The 17,298-nt window shown below is 45.2% G+C and overlaps 1 protein-coding gene across 3 annotated transcripts in view; it reads left to right on the forward strand.

The window, feature by feature from the left end:
* Window positions 1-14,044: 14,044 nt before the first annotated feature.
* The window catches only part of LOC123501705 (gastrula zinc finger protein XlCGF17.1-like), a 45,332-nt gene continuing 42,078 nt past the window's right edge, over window positions 14,045-17,298 (forward strand). For 2 of the 3 annotated variants that reach the window (XR_006673706.1, XR_006673705.1), the window contains exon 1: window positions 14,045-14,359. The gene's annotated coding sequence lies outside the window, so the exon portion shown is untranslated. The remainder of the gene's footprint in view (window positions 14,360-17,298) is intronic. The other variant, XM_045250720.1, reaches the window with a different exon arrangement.

The raw sequence follows: 17,298 nt of genomic DNA on the forward strand, positions 1-17,298 counted from the left end.
GCTTAACAGTCACCAAAATCCAGGAAGCTTAACAGTCACCAAAATCCAGGAAGCTTTACAGTCACCAAAATCCAGGAAGCTTTACAGTCACCAAAATCCAGGAAGCTTTAGTCACCAAAATCCAGGAAGCTTTAGTCACCAAAATCCAGGAAGCTTTAGTCACCAAAATCCAGGAAGCTTTACAGTCACCAAAATCCAGGAAGCTTAACTGTCACCAAAATCCAGGAAGCTTTACAGTCACCAAAATCCAGGAAGCTTTACAGTCACCAAAATCCAGGAAGCTTTACAGTAACCAAAATCCAGGAAGCTTTAGTCACCAAAATCCAGGAAGCTTTAGTCACCAAAATCCAGGAAGCTTTAGTCACCAAAATCCAGGAAGCTTTACAATCACCAAAATCCAAGAAGCTTTACAATCACCAAAATCCAGGAAGCTTTACAGTCACCAAAATCCAGGAAGCTTTACAGTCACCAAAATCCAGGAAGCTTTAGTCACCAAAATCCAGGAAGCTTTACAATCACCAAAATCCAGGAAGCTTTACAATCACCAAAATCCAGGAAGCTTTAGTCACCAAAATCCAGGAGGCTTTAGTCACCAAAATCCAGGAAGCTTTACAGTCACCAAAATCCAGGAAGCTTTAGTCACCAAAATCCAGGAAGCTTTAGTCACCAAAATCTAGGAAGCTTTACAGTCACCAAAATCCAGGAAGCTTTAGTCACCAAAATCCAGGAAGCTTTACAGTCACCAAAATCCAGGAAGCTTTACAGTCACCAAAATCCAGGAAGCTTTAGTCACCAAAATCCAGGAAGCTTTACAGTCACCAAAATCCAGGAAGCTTTAGTCACCAAGATTCAGGAAGCTTTAGTCACCAAAATCCAGGAAGCTTTACAGTCACCAAAATCCAGGAAGCTTTAGTCACCAAGATTCAGGAAGCTTTAGTCACCAAAATCCAGGAAGCTTTACAGTCACCAAAATCCAGGAAGCTTTAGTCACCAAGATTCAGGAAGCTTTAGTCACCAAAATCCAGGAAGCTTTACAGTCACCAAAATCCAGGAAGCTTAACAGTCACCAAAATCCAGGAAGCTTTACAGTCACCAAAATCCAGGAAGCTTTACAGTCACCAAAATCCAGGAAGCTTTAGTCACCAAAATCCAGGAAGCTTTAGTCACCAAAATCTAGGAAGCTTTACAGTCACCAAAATCCAGGAAGCTTTACAGTCACCAAAATCCAGGAAGCTTAACAGTCACCAAAATCCAGGAAGCTTTACAGTCACCAAAATCCAGGAAGCTTTAGTCACCAAAATCCAGGAAGCTTTACAGTCACCAAAATCCAGGAAGCTTTAGTCACCAAAATCCAGGAAGCTTTAGTCACCAAAATCCAGGAAGCTTTAGTCACCAAAATCCAGGAAGCTTTACAGTCACCAAAATCCAGGAAGCTTAAGTCACCAAAATCCAGGAAGCTTTACAGTCACCAAAATCCAGGAAGCTTTACAGTCACCAAAATCCAGGAAGCTTTACAGTCACCAAAATCCAGGAAGCTTTAGTCACCAAAATCCAGGAAGCTTTACTATCACCAAAATCCAGGAAGCTTTACAGTCACCAAAATCCAGGAAGCTTTACAGTCACCAAAATCCAGGAAGCTTTAGTCACCAAAATCCAGGAAGCTTTACAATCACCAAAATCCAGGAAGCTTTACAATCACCAAAATCCAGGAAGCTTTACAGTCACCAAAATCCAGGAGGCTTTAGTCACCAAAATCCAGGAAGCTTTACAGTCACCAAAATCCAGGAAGCTTTAGTCACCAAAATCCAGGAAGTTTGTCACCAAAATCCAGGAAGCTTTAGTCACCAAGATCCAGGAAGCTTTACAGTCACCAAAATCCAAGAAGCTTTACAGTCACCAAGATCCAGGAAGCTTTACAGTCACCAAAATCCAAGAAGCTTTACAGTCACCAAGATTCAGGAAGCTTTACAGTCACCAAGATCCAGGAAGCTTTACAGTCACCAAAATCCAGGAAACTTTACAGTCACCAAGATCCAGGAAGCTTTACAAATTCATCAAATCCAGCAAATGTTTTAAATTCACTTCACAAAGTCACCAAAATCTAGCAAAAGTTTCATATTTACTTCACCAGTTCACCAAAATCCAGCAAAGGTTTTAAATTCACTTCACCAATTCACTAACATCCGGGCACTGGAGAGAGAGAGAGAGAGAGAGAGAAATGTGACACTGCACCTAATAGAAATTGAGGCACTTTAACCCCTTCAGTACTGGGACACATTTTTACCTTGAGTTCTGTGTACCATTAGACCATTTTATTGACATGAGCAAGAGTCTATAATGACTCTATATGGAGGGCAGAAGATTAATAGCCACAGTCTTCACTATTTTAATTGAGTTTTGTTTACCATTAGACCATTTGATTGACATTAGCAAGGGTGTATGGAGGGCAGAAGGTTAAGACGGGTTCACACGTACCAATTTGCGACTGAAATTGGAAGAAGCTAGAAGTATCGAATGAGCCCTTCTAGTCGGAAGACGTCACACATAGCGACTGGAAAGTATCGGCTAGTTGGTGCCTTGGTAGGAAGTTAATGTAAACAAACTAGGGATGTGCAATATTGAAAAAAATGTCAGTATAAATATTACTGATATTCTGAAACGTGTTAATACAGTCCTTTTCGATATGAAATAATGATACAGATATACCGATATCTATATGAAAATACCGGTAATACCAGCATTACTTTGCCTTTCTTTTGCGTTGAAAAGGTTCTTTTATCTAACATTTTGGGACAGTATGGAAACAGAATCACACAAGGTAGTTTTAGGTGACTTTTAAAAGTGCGCCAGTGATCTTACTCTTAGGCTTGTGATGACATCAGAGAGAGCGACACACACACACACACACACACACACACAAGAATCATTCAATCATTATTGTACTTGTGAAGTTACACCGCAGTTATCTATTACAGTGTTACATATGACTTTTGTGCCATTGCACTTAAATGTTCAAATTTAAGCCGTGTCAATTTAACTGCATTCCCCCTCTCCTCCTCCTCCCTTTCTCTGTCTTTCCCCTCTCCTCCATCCCCTTCTACCCAGCCTTTGTTGCTATCTCCTTCCTCTTCCACTCTTTCTTCCCGCCCTCTCTCCTCCCTCCCCCCTCTTCCCTTCTAGCACCAACCCTGTCCTTCCCCCGCCACCTTCCCTCCCTTCCCAACTTTCTTCCTGGACTCTCCCCCCTCCTACCCTAACCATCCCACTGCTGCATTGCTGCCAGAAAAATTGGTGGCAACACTGTAAAAAATCTCTGAGTTGGAGCCCCAGGAGTCATCTTAAGGCGGGTTCACACGTGCCAATTTGCAACTGAAATTCGATGTCGGTATAGTTTCCGATTCATCCCTTCTAGTCGGAAAGTGTCACACGTAGTGACTGGAAAGTATTGAGTAGTTGGCACTTTGGGGGGAAGTGAATGTAAACAAACAGCTAACTGCCAAAAGGTCTTCCTCCAGTGACGATGCTAAAGCTGTGGTTGCTCTTCTTTTGGTGAACCGGAAGTCAACAGAAAAGAAAATGTCTATGGATACGTCCCTGGATGAGTAGAAAGAAAAAAAAAAAAAAGGAGTGTCTACCACACTCTAAATTAGCCTACATTTCTCATAAGAATATTGTTAATCTTAAGAAAACTATGCACAATTGCGATTAAATTAAACCCCAACAAGTCGCAGCTATTTTGTCGAAGAATGATTTGCGCTAGTTTTTTTTTTTTTTTACTGTATAATTTATTTCTGGGGTCCCAGATGTGTAAGCAGAATGAATATGGAAACGGTTCCTGGTACTGAAGGGGTTAAGTGTACCTGTGTGTGATGACTGATTCCTTCCAAGGCACCTGTAGATCTGCAGAAATGAGTCTTTTATTTATTGTTTTATGTTTTCCTTGGTACATAAAAAGAGTGAAGATAACTGGGTGTTCTTTCCTGCCTTCCCTCAAAGTATTCCCTAGACAGTTGTGTAGCTCGCCTTGCAGTCCTTTCAATTTCCAGGAGTCTTGAACAGCACACCAGCAAAGATTTTCATAGATTTGTTCCATTACATTCAAGTCAGTGGAATAGTGCAACCTTTTCTGTCCTGAGAGATGGTGTTGTGTCTGTCACTTTCAGCAAGTCTTCTTGTCAGATGCGGGGAAAATAAAAAGAATTAGGATAAATGGATAGGTAGGGAGATAGATAGATAGATTCAGATAGATTATAATATATGACAGATAAGATGATGGATATGCATGAGAAAATGTGTATATTCCTGTACTGCTTATCAGTTCTCTGTGGTGTATTGTCAAGAACACACAATCATGAACAGAGGCGGTAGAAATAGAGAACAAAAGGAATGTAATAGTCTGCCTCTTAGATGCTACCTCGTTTTTATCTTTATCCGCGGAAGATGCAAACACTCGCTGTGAAAACTACCTAACATTTACTGTTTTGACAAACAACCATTGCTGGACACGATTGATTGATTGATTGATACATTTATTGATGAATTAATAAATAATTACAACAAAGGAGGAGGATGGACCTTGCCACCCACCCCCTGGGCAAAGACTTAAGGTTAAAGTATCACAAAAATAACTCTGGACAGTATACACAACAAGAATACAAGTATTTCAATAAATAAACACATATTGCACACCTTATTGCCTAAGACATCCTACAGTCTGGGAGCAAACTGAGGATATTCCCTGAGGGTGGCAGAGTCTAGGAGATGGTCAATGAGGCTGTACAAGTCATGCTGACCTTGTGGCCTAAATTTAGCAATGAGAGGACATTCCATGATATAGTGACGCAGAGTGTGTCCCCTTGGTGCAGCACACAGCACACAGCACACACCAGGAGAAGCACTGACTTCCCAAAAGTATTTGTAGCCTAATCTGAGCCTCATTGCCACCCTGTCATGTGATGCAGTGTGTCTCCCGTAGGTGTAAGCACAGCTCTGGGAGACACGTGCATAGTGAAGACTAGTGCTACTGCCCCTATGGCAACAAAGCTCCAACTGATCACTAATGCTACTTTGTACAAAGTCCTTAATGCTACTCTTAACATAACCCAGAGTGTGCTCAGTGCCAGGGTTCACTGTGTCATCTTGTAGGGCACACTGAGCAAGGTGGTCTGCTTTTTCATTTAGCGGGATACCCACATGAGAGGGTATCCAGATGAAATGGACCATGGCACCAGCACCTTCTAGGGCGTGGATGAGATCAAGACACTTATTAACTAGATCACAGTCCATGGGGAGGTGGATTGAAGGGCGTACAATGCAGCCTGACTGTCAATAAAGAAATATACATTCTTATGGAGAGGCGCCACAATGTGGAGCGCCTCCAGTACAGCATACAGTTCTGCTCTAGTGGAAGACATGGGTGCAGGGAGCCGCCTGGAAACCTCAGTGTCAGTGTAGAGACTGGCAGAGATGTAGTCACGGATGAACAGCCCACATCCAGACCTGCTGCCATTGACTGACCCATCACAATAAACATGAATAGCCTCAACGTGTGGGTACTTGGACAATTTAGTCATGAACATGTCTTGCAGCACATGAGGGAGCCAGTCCCTCTTGGGCTGATGCATGATTGATTGATTGATTGATTGATAACATTGTTGTAGTGAATATATCAACACTGACACGGTGAGGGTTCCAGGCGGGTTGAAGCGGTGACATAACAACGTTAATACAAGCCTCAGCTACACCTACACTTGTCAGTACTCCCAAGATCTTCCTGAGGTATGGTGTTGTAGGAGTGCGAGGATCATGATACAGGGGGGTCAGTGATCCCTTTAGAGAGTCAGAGCCCGTGCATAGCATCCGACTAATTGTGCGACAAGTAATTTCCTGTACCCTGCACATAATACTAGGCAGGTGCAGTTCAGCTCTGAGGACTTCAATCCGTGCAGTCCTGGGGCATCCCAAGATTATCCACATGGCTTCATTCTGTACAAGCTCCAGAGGATGGAGTTGAGTGGCACTAACATTGTATTTAAATGGGCAATAATGAAGAAGAAAGAGCTCACAATAACCAATAAATCGATACAGTAATACTTCACTTAATGAACTGGATAGGAGGTGTCAGAGCTGTTCATAGAGCGAAAATTCGTTAAGCGGACGTAATTTTCCCATAAGAAATAATGAAAATAGGGGGGATGCGTTCTGGGATGGTCCCCAACATACCACATGGGTTAGAAAAAAAAATTATATATACGTTTGGCAGCATATTGGGCCACCTGTGTACCACTACTTTTATGATGTCATATGAGTCATTGGAAGTTAGAGGAGCTACGTACAAATTCTCTCACATTCTCGCATTTATGTTCACAAAACAACATTTCTATTAGCTTTTTACAAACCTTGCCCCAAGAAAGGATGGTTTTGTAATGCATAAAGTGAAATCTTACATGGAATACCAAAAAATAAGGCAGAGATGAGATCAGCCACAAATAAAGCGGGACACTCGTGGCCACTCGGCTGCTTCTTTTTTTTCTTGTGACCAAAATATATAGACTACACGCTGTGTCAGCATTCTTCCCCGTTCCTCAGGTCCCTCTCGCCTTTAGGACAAACCACACACGCGTTCCCCGCACAGAATACCAGGATAGACCCTGTGACCGCGGGAACCGGTGTTCTTTGTCATAGAGGGGAGGTGTTTGACCCTCCCTGTTTCTAACACTTTGTCAATTTCCTTCTTTCACCGCCTCTGGGTGAAGGGGCTGGGGGACCTAAAAAGCCCCCAGAACTCCTGAAGTAGAGGCAGCCTGCAATGCGCTGAGGAAGCCCGCGATCGCACGGGTCCAACCTCAGTTGCGGGGCCAGGTAAAGGAAGGTTTAGCTTTGAGGGGGACCTTTTATAACCTCCCAGGACTTAGCTATTACGCAGGGCGCGGCAGCTGCGATGGTTTTTAGAAACTGGGCTGCCAGCAGCAACCGCCAACTGCCAGGCAGGGCACTTCACTTTAAGACTCCTCCGCTGTGCGGGGAGACTGTTAGCATCATGGCGCACTCACTACCATCAACCTCCAAGTACACTACGGAGATACGTGATCCCAGGGTCCGCCCTGGGAAAGAGCCACGCAACACACCGAAGAATACTACTCAAGTATGGACGAAACCTCTGGCATGGACACGGACCGCAGCAAATGCTTTTTTGGAGACAGCGATGAGGACAACGCACCCCCCTACATCCAAGTTTCGGTCAGAAAAGGAAAAAGATGACAACGACAACCCTTGGGTAGAGGTTGGCAAGAAGAAACAGAAAAATGAAGCAGCTACTGACCAGCCAAAAGAGGCTCCCACCTCCCGGCACCAGCCCAGCGACGTTCTACGGATCATCATTCCAGCCACGGAGGGTTTCCAGTCACCCGTGGATGCAGCAGAAGCCCTGGAATCTGCTTTAAACATGAAGGAAAAGCTTCCGATGAAGTTTCTCCATTCAGGGCAAGTAGTCCTTTCCCCCCCGACGATGATAATCCACGACAGCATAATCAGCCTAAAGGAACTCCACGGAAAGCCCATACACCTCCAACCCACCGTAAGCAACATATCCAAGGGAGTACTAATGAAATATCCACTGCTCATGCCACTCTCACTCCTGCAAAGATACTCCCAGGTAATATCCACGGAGAGACTCACCCTTCGCGACGGAGAACCAACACGACAAGTGCTGATCTCAGTTCGAGGCCCCCCTGCCTGGCTACCTCGACCTCTGGAACTGGGGCATGTTCTACACACGTCCTTACAGCAAAGAACCACTTCAATGTTACAACTGTCAGAGGTTCAGGCCACCACAAGGCGAATTGCACACTCCCAGTGAAATGCGGCATCTGCGCTGGGAAACACGCGACGGAGAGATGCATCAAGATGCACAAGGAAGGAGGCACAACAACTGCAAAGTGCCCCAACTGCCAACGACCACATCACGCCTGGAACAGTAACTGCACAGCCCAAAGAGAGCTTGTCGAGGTCCAGAAAGCTTCTCAGCACTAATGGATAGTACGACATCGCCTCACTCTTGCCAACACCAGCGAACCAGCTCTGGCAGCCACCTCGACCTGAGGAAGCCAGCCGGCACAACCTCAGCAGGCACAAAGCACACCATCGAACAACAACTTCCCAGCACTGGGAGAGGCAGCACAACGACCGAGAATGGGCAGCAGACCGCGCCAACGCATCGATGCGCCACAGCCACCTCCACGCACGAAGACACCCCCGCCACAAGATCAGCTTATCATCTCCAAGAGTGACCTCATGGAAATGTTCCGCACCTTCGCAACTGCCCTAGTTTCCATGCTGGGCAAGGAGGTCCCTGTGGAAGCTATCTCCTCTCTAACGGAGACTGTGGTGGCCAAGGTGTCCTGCAAAGGAAAGACGTCCCACCACCAGCGATCACCATCGCCTGTGAGTCCTCCTGCAACTCCACTGCCACCAGGAACTACGCCAGCCTCAGCCAACATCAAATACGAGAAAGCAGCATTCAGACTAACAACCAAACCGAACAAGGCACAGCCTCAAGCGCGACCAGCGACAGCCAAGACAGCGACGCCAACACAGAGGGTGAATCAAGCTTCAACCACACGCAAGGAAGCACGCTAAAAATCCTGCAGTGGAATTGCTGCGGCCTGCGGAACAAACTTCACATGCTGATGGCAGATGCTCATCAACACCAGATCTTACTACATCAACACCGTGATCTTACTACAAGAAACATGACTACCAAACACCACACAAATCCGCTTCAGCAGCTATAAAGATTATCATCTCCCGGCCAAAGAAGGAAGAACTGCAGGCTGCACGATTCTTGTAAAGGACTGCATACCCAGCAACAGGATCAATCACCCGATCTACTGTGGGGAGAGGACAGAAGTCCTGGGAGTTACCGTCCAAATCTACAACGTATATCACCACACACACTTCACACTAGAGGTCGAGGAGCTCTTTGAGCTCTGTCGCACTGTGAGCGTCTTCATTGGCGGGGACTTCAATGCCCATCATGCCATCCTTGGCTCCAACAGACAAAACAGAAATGGACAACTCCTCACAGACGTCATGCATTCCACCCCTGAGGCCAGTTTACTCAACACCGGCGAGCCTACACATATTGCGGGAGGAATCCTCAATCTGTCCTTTGTCTCACCACATCTTTGCCAAGGCACAAAATGGGAACTCCATGAACATCTAGCGAGTGACCATTTTGCAACCACTAACACCATCAACAGCCCCAAACTCCCTGCACCAAGACACATCCCGAGGTGAAACACAAAGAAAGCTGACTGGGCCACCTTCAAAATCGCGCTCCACCATCAACTTCAAGCGACTCCACCCGAGGTCGAGCTTGAGGATATGGAGCACCGGATTGTTAACGCCTTCCAGGCAGCAGCAAGTGCCTCCATACCCCTGACGAAAAGACCGAAACAACAACACCAAGATCGATGGTATTACAGTCAAAGGGTGCAGGAGTACGACCACCAGGTCAATCAAGCTAGGAAATTAAACCGTCGCCACAACACCCAGACAACCAGAGATCTCCTCAGAGCTGCCATCAGGACAGCAAGAGAGGGGAAAAAAGAAATCAAGACCGAAAAATGGCTCCAATGGTGCACCAACAAGAATTCCCATACCAAGCTAAGCGACTTAAGGAGACAAGTGCGCACAGGAGCAGGGCAGAGAGTAGCATTTCCTCGAACACACCCAGACCCCGAGGGCGAGGCCCAGCGACTCATCACCACCACCTACGCAGACAGAGCTAGTTCACAACAGCTGTCCCCTGAAACACTCGCCATCCTTAACGAGCAACAAGCTGAACAAGAAGCTCTCATCCTCCAAGCGTGTGAGGAAAATAGACCAACAGACACCAATTTCACACTAAAAGAACTCGAGAGAACGCTGCGTCCCAGACCTGACACTGCAACCGGAGCGGATAAAATATTCTACTCGATGATAGGGCAGACTGGACCAGCCGCACATGACGAGATTCTACGAAACATGAACACTTCATACACCGCAGGACGGCTTCCATCCAAATGGAAAGAGGCCACGATCTCACCAATCCCAAAGCCAAAAGATCCAGGCAAGACCAGGCCAATATTGCTGCTTAGCTGTCTTGGAAAAACGGCAGAGATGATACTAAATAGGCTACAGTGGGCCTCCGGCCCACTACAAGCCATCTACGCCTATACTCATGGCCTATAGGCACCAGGGATTATCTCCTTGATATGCTCACGACCATAACGGGGAAGAAAGCGGTGGTCATCTTTCTGGACATGGAAAAAGCTTTTGAGCTGGCAAACCTGAGAGCCATACTGACGGCGCTGGCACGCAAAGGGGTAGGAGGCAAGCTACTACGATGGACACAGGACTTCCTCACTGGAAGGAGGGCGAGAATACGCTTCCAGGGTCACCAGACGCAGTACATACCCCTCCAAAACGGCACGCCACAAGGAAGCATTCTAAGCCCTCACCTCTTCAACACACTCATGGAGGAATTGACTTCACTAGCCCTGCCGGTTGGCACAAAAGCTTTCTGCTATGCCGACGACGTGGCCATTGTTTCCATCGGGCCGCACCCCCTACAGAAGGCTCAACACGCCTTGAATCCCACAACTAACACACCGAATTCATGCCATGAACATTTGTCTCCTCGGGAAGAAAGCTGCAAACCCACGCCACTCAAACATCATTAGGAGGGTAAAGCGTAAAGCAGAGTCTTGCCCATGATGAAACACTTTTCAGAAAGAAGACGTGGACATGCAGAGCAGCACAGAGCATCAAGTTTCTCCAGGTTGTGGATTCTTTCACTAAAATTACTTTCGACAACCCGCACCCTACATACTCACACAAACCACCAATGGCCAGAATCCGCTTCTCTGTCATGCCATTGAGTGACAAAAAGTCAAATCTTGCAGGAACAGACCTTGCCCGCCAAGCAAAACGTGCACTAGCAGCTGGAAACTCAGAAGGTGCTGATGTCTATTACACTGATGGATCAGTGGATCCCAGCACTCACAGGGCGGCAGCAGCTTTCACACACGAAGAAGAGACAGAGCACTTCTGTCTCCCAGACAAATCCTCAACATTACAGACAGAGTTAGTCGCCATTCACAAGGCACTCGAACACGCAAAACCACAAAACAGACATGTCACTATACACACAGACTCACTTGGAGCCATCCAGTGCCTCAAACAAGAACAAACTGCAGATAACATACACCTTGTCACCTCAATACACGCCAATGGCAAAGAAATCCATGCGCAGGGAAGGAGAGTCAACTTGAACTGGATTTCCAGCCACTCGGTGACTCTCTAAGTTGCCTACCATTACTTCAAATGGAGCCTTTCACACTACGCCACTGCGGTTGTCCGGTTGAGGAACCGGCTATTGCAGTTGCCCGCTCCGTCAACGAGTGACTGTCACAGGCAGTTGCCGTCACCCACCGTTGGGCATTGTTTCAAATGGGAGCTTTCATACATAGCCACCGTGTGGCACAACTTTCGTTCTAATCTGTCACTTTTGTGACTTTTCTGTGTCCAGCCAGCTTTGCACAGGAAAGAACGTGCGAGATGGAGGGGATGAAAGTAGTGGAGAAAATTAACACTGAAGATCTAATTCACGAAGTGGAAAAACACCCAGCAGTTTGGGATTCATCCAATGAACAATACAGCAACAAGAATGAAAAGAGGAACGCGTGGAGTGAAATTGTTATGCACTTCATTCCAGACTTTGAAGGAATATCTCAAGCTGAGAAGAATGAAATATGTGAGTTAAAAATAAACACCTGTTCATATGTATATTTCTTCAGATGTAGCTACACCACAACACCATATCACCACGTCACACGTATTATCCCCCCACCACCACCACCACCACCATCACTCTCATGTCACCACCACCGCAACACATGTAGCCCCACCAACACCACCACCACCACCACCACATTCTCTTCACCTACACCACCTTTACATCACCAACCACATCACCTCATTTCTGTCTAGATATGATTTCGTTGCCAGTGAACTGCACCTTTGCCAACAGAAGCACCTTCTCCATAGATGTCATTCTTTCGACTAATGAGATGATGAGAAAGGATGCCACAACTCGGTGATAGTCACTGGTGAACCGGTTCCTGCCCAGTTCTACTTTATAGTGCAATGTTCACCCAAACACCACAACACCACAACGTGCCACAGTCCCCACATAAAGCTGGGAATGAAAGGCAGTTTAAAATGTAGTCATACAACTTACTCATTTACTAACCATTACTGACTTGGTACTGAGTCACTGAGTACTTCCCGCGTGACTGACCCGTGTTGGCCCAGGCTCAGTACCTCCTTTTATACAATATCTGTCACATCTACCGTAAAAAGGGCACCAATACTGGCGTCAAGATACCGGTATTGGTGGCAAGTTAGGGTTGCCACCTGTCCCTTAAAATACGGAACCGTTCCGTATTGAAGCGTGAAATGCTGCGTTCCGTATTGAACCAATACGGAACGCCATTTGTTCCGTATTTGCCTGTATGAATAGTCAAGCAAATGAAATAAATTAATAAGTCATCGTGACCAAATATTGAAACAAATACATAACCATTTCACAAAAATATATGAGTTTGTTAGGGGTTTGTCGTGCCGCCCAAAAGATTAATTATGTAAACGGAAAGGAAATATGCTAAAAAAGGTACTAATTTTAAAAATTCTATTACCCTCTACTATGTAACAAAAAACTTCTTCAACAATAAATAATAAGTCACAAGTGCGTTACGTGAACGACGTACACGTAATATCTCGCTCCGCCTCCACGCCCACGGTCCATCACCAACTAGCCCATTTTTAACTTATCATTGTACTATGTTCAATTATATATTTTCATGCTGTCAGTCTAGAAATGAGAGGGGCGGAGAACACTGCTGCTGTGCTGTGCCATGCCTATGTCTCATCCCTGTTAGGTACCTGGTACTAAACATGGTTACGTCTGCAGGATCTGTACACTTGGAAAATGTATGAGTAATGGCTATATTTATGATCCATTCGTATTCCAGGTCGCTACTGTTTTCTCCAAATGAGTTTTCTTTTCTTTTTTTTTCTTTAATTAAGGGAAATATATTTTTCAGTGTCTCATTCTTTAGAATTTATACAGACACATGTAGTTTCAAAAATATATTACTGATAACTTGACTGATGAACGTATTTTGCAATATATCCTCACATTTAGTCAAAATATCCTTGAATTCCTCCTAATACAGGGTACTTATGGAAGAGCTTATCTTCAAGCCTTGTCAATATGATTGACTTTCTACCCGCCATCACTGTTCCAACCTCAGCTAATGCGTTCCGTATTTTTAGGAGGTGGAGGTGGCAACCCTAATGGCAAGATGCCAGTGGAAATAATGTTTTCTTCCTAGAATTTGTCCTTTGAGGTGCAGCAGTAATTGCAGAAAGTGGCGTTAAGTGTGTGGAGTAGACAGTAGACAGTAGCTAGTAGCCGGTGTGAGGGTGTGGCGGCGTGTAATGTGTATCGCCATGTTGGGTCTTTTGCCGCGAGCCGATCCTCAGAACATTGTTCCTCCGATGACAGTCACTGGGACCCCTCGATCACCCTGCTCCTGCTGGTCAGAAGAGCGGAAATCCAGGACAGCCGCACACAATAGGCTTAAAACATGGAGGAGAAATGTTCAAGGATGAAAGGAAATGTTGGAGAGCTGGGAGGAAGAAAAGAAACAGTAATAATAATAATAATAATAGCTGATTGAAGGTGAAGGTGGCTGGGAAAGAGGAAGAGGAGTATGAAGTATGATTGATTGATACATGTATTGTTGGATTAATAAATAATTATGAAGTATGGATTGAGATTCCTTCCCATCTCTACCTTGAACTTAAATTTTTCAAGGTTGAACCCGATATTTGTGGTTCTTTCTTGGCTACTGGGTATAATTTAGCAACACTTAAATGTGCAGAGTGTAATCACACCGTGACATCTTTATTCTTGTCTTTATTTGTGGAGAGCGTGACGTACGGTGTGTACGCCGCTAAATAACATACCAAACCATGACAATACAGCAAACTGAGCAAAGTGTCAGTTTGTTTGAGTGTGGCCTTTAGGTGGTGTGGCGCGCCGGCGCCGCTCGCCGCTCAGACTTGAGCAGAGGCCCAAAGTGTGTGACAGGAGGTACAGTACATCGTAGCTCGTGGCGCTCCGCCTCACACTTATCAAGTGTTCTCGTGGGCCCTTCCTTGTGCCGGCCTGCTGAGGGAGGGAGAAGGGAGAGAGGTGACCAGAGGAGGCTTGGGAGGAGAGAGAGAGAGAGAGAGAGGCGAGACAAAGGTAAAGAAGAGAGATATGCGAGTGAGTGTTCACCATTTGAGCCTGTACCTACAGGTAATGCAAGGTTGACTCGGCTTGTTTGTTGGGTGTGTTTGCAGTTTCGGCCAACCATGGAGTCTGTGGTGAGAAATGTAGTGAATTGATTGGTGCTTCATGTCAGTTCCGTGGCAAATTTATATTTTTCAAGTTGTGACTTTTTTCAACTCCAACTTATGTCTACCTGTCATTCCCAGCTATGTTGGGGGACCTGTGGGGAATCGGGGTTTTGGGGTGGAGGAGAATTAAATCGAGTAATGTGCGCTGCAAAGAGGTCAGAAATCAACAAAGTTCATCAAAAAATCTCTGAAAATGCTTTGATGGTGGCGGCGGCTGCGGCGAGCGTTGCTTTGTTTTTATTGAGTGTTGTGTCCAAGTATTCACTACTTTTGTTGGTGTATTCACTACATTTAGCGGAAACCCCAAAGGCTGACTAACCAAACCCAACATTGTAACCCAGGCGGCAGACCCCCACAAGGCTTACTAAACAAACACTAGCATTAAAACCTTGTAGCGGGGGTGGGGGCTACTCCCCCCAGGATTCCCTCCAAGAGTTATTCACCACACCAAACATTGTTACCTCCTAGAAGGGATAAATTTTTACAATAACACGAACAGCTCATTTCTTGATGAAATTATTGTTTTTTCAGGTGGATTTTGACTTGTATGGAATTAATGTTCCCTTTGTTTCCCTCGATTTTTTTTTTAACCCTTTCCCTCTCCGGTTCTAACGGAAATACGATTTTGCTGTAAAAAGAACCCATTTTTTTTCTTTTATGTTAGATTTCAACCCAAACCTAAACTAACCTAACCTAACCTCATCAAACCTAACCTAACCTAACCAAAACCTAACCCAAGCCAACCCATCCTAACCTCACTGCAATGGCTGAGCTATGCACAGGAAGTCATTACCTTATTGGAATGTAAGAAGTGGCCGTGCACCTCCAAGTCTTTTCTCTGAGTGTGCAGGGTTTGTGGCACTTGGGGCACTCCACCGCACTAGGAAAAACACCCTGCTCCCTTAGGAACTGTGAGCTTTTTTTGTCTTTTTCAAAGAAGTGTTGAATATGAAGGAAGTAGTGCACGCTACACCCAACACATGGTGACATCTTCCTAACACTGATTCAAATAGTTCAAACTGAACCGCTTCTCTCGCCACACCTTGAAATGCCACACTAGGATTGGCTCAATGAATTCCAGCTTTGTTATTGGCTACTGCTTTCATGTTCAGACAAGACAACCAATCACCCTTATAATGTGTCAAGCACGCATGGATTTTTTTGTTTATTTTTTTTCAAAGACAATTTGTAGCGTGTTTAACCAATTGGCAAATGGACGTCATTTTTTCTTTATTATTTTTGTTCCCCTTGGCCAGCTTTTATCTTTAAAGAGAGAGAGAGAGAGAGAGAGGTTATACTGTTGTGTATGGTTAGTAACCTTAGATGGGATGTGGAGATGGGGCCGGCAGGAGACGACCCCCTCAAAGGCTAGAAGTCTGTAGTGTTGGGTTTGGATAGTAACCCTTGGGGAGGATCCGGATGTAATGTCAGGGAGCAGCCTTTGCAATGGACCCAAATCCAAGGGTAGTGAATCGGTGGCAACGCTGCTCAACAATAACAAAGCAACGCTCGCCGCCACCAAAGTATTGTCAGACATTTTTTGTGTGATTTTGTTGATTTCTGATCTCTTTTGCAACACACATTACTCAACTTAATGCTCCCTCCGATATCAAAGACCAATAAGTACAGTTGGCGACAAAAGACGTGACCACGCGGAAAAACAACAAATGCAACTTGTGTGCTGAAAATAACTGTTAAGTAATTACATATAGTGAATTGGAAGTGCATATGTAGCCTCAATAACTAACCTCTTACTTGTTTACTTGTCCTTTGCATTTTCTTACTTCCAAGAGACAATGTGGGAGAGAGGCTGCAAGGTTCTGCAGAGTTGCCGCTGGTATCGCATTCCACGCCCGATGAATTGCCTCTTTTAATCTCTCCTCTGTAGATGTGTTTTCTTCTCTCAATTTGTGTTTAAGTATAGCCCAGAGGTTCTCGATAGGTGATATATCAGGGCTATTTGGTGGCCAGTCAGGTATCACCTCAACCTTGTTCTCTCTCAGCAAGGCAAGGAGCTCCATCCTGCTGGAACACCTCTGCACCAGTGACGGCAAAGCAAGTAGCCAACTTATCCTTTAGAAGGTGTAACTGTACATCCTTAGTGACTGATTCACCCTTGTTGGAAAAAAGATGTAGGTCAGACACACCTCCATATGAAAATGCACCCCACACCATAACAGAAGGAAGATGCTTGAGAGTCTTCACGGTATATTTGGGGACACGGTTCAGACTCCGGGCGGCTCCACACCCTCAAGCCTTTTGTGTCACTCACACGAAACACAGATTCATCAGTTCGCAAAACTTTAATCCAGTCATCAACAGTCCATGACGCGTACTTCCGAGCAAATTCAAACCTCTTCCTTCGTCGTGCCTCTGTCACCAACGGTTTGTTTCGTGCCTTTTCATTCTTGTATTTCAGTTTTTTTCTGAGGGCTCTCTGAATGGTTCGCACACTCACTCCTTGCAGAACACTGGCATTATTTTCTTTAATTTGTCTTGCTGTACTATCTGTTTTTTTCTCTGACTCATGTTTTATAACAGTCAAAGTTTTTTTTCAGAGATCTTTGGACGCCTTCCTCCACCAAAATTGTGGCGTGGAAGCTCACACTCATCATTTGCCTTGAATTTTGCAACAAGGCACCGCACTGTACATGCACTCACACGTTTCATGGCTGTTTAGCCACAATTTGTAGCACTGAATCACACTTGTTATCTCATCTTGCTTCGTGTATCTCTTTGATATATAAAATATTTGTGCTTGATGATGTTTGTCAGCTGCACAAG

This window comes from Portunus trituberculatus, chromosome 2 (genome assembly GCF_017591435.1).
Source record: "Portunus trituberculatus isolate SZX2019 chromosome 2, ASM1759143v1, whole genome shotgun sequence".
Lineage (NCBI taxonomy): Eukaryota > Metazoa > Arthropoda > Malacostraca > Decapoda > Portunidae > Portunus > Portunus trituberculatus.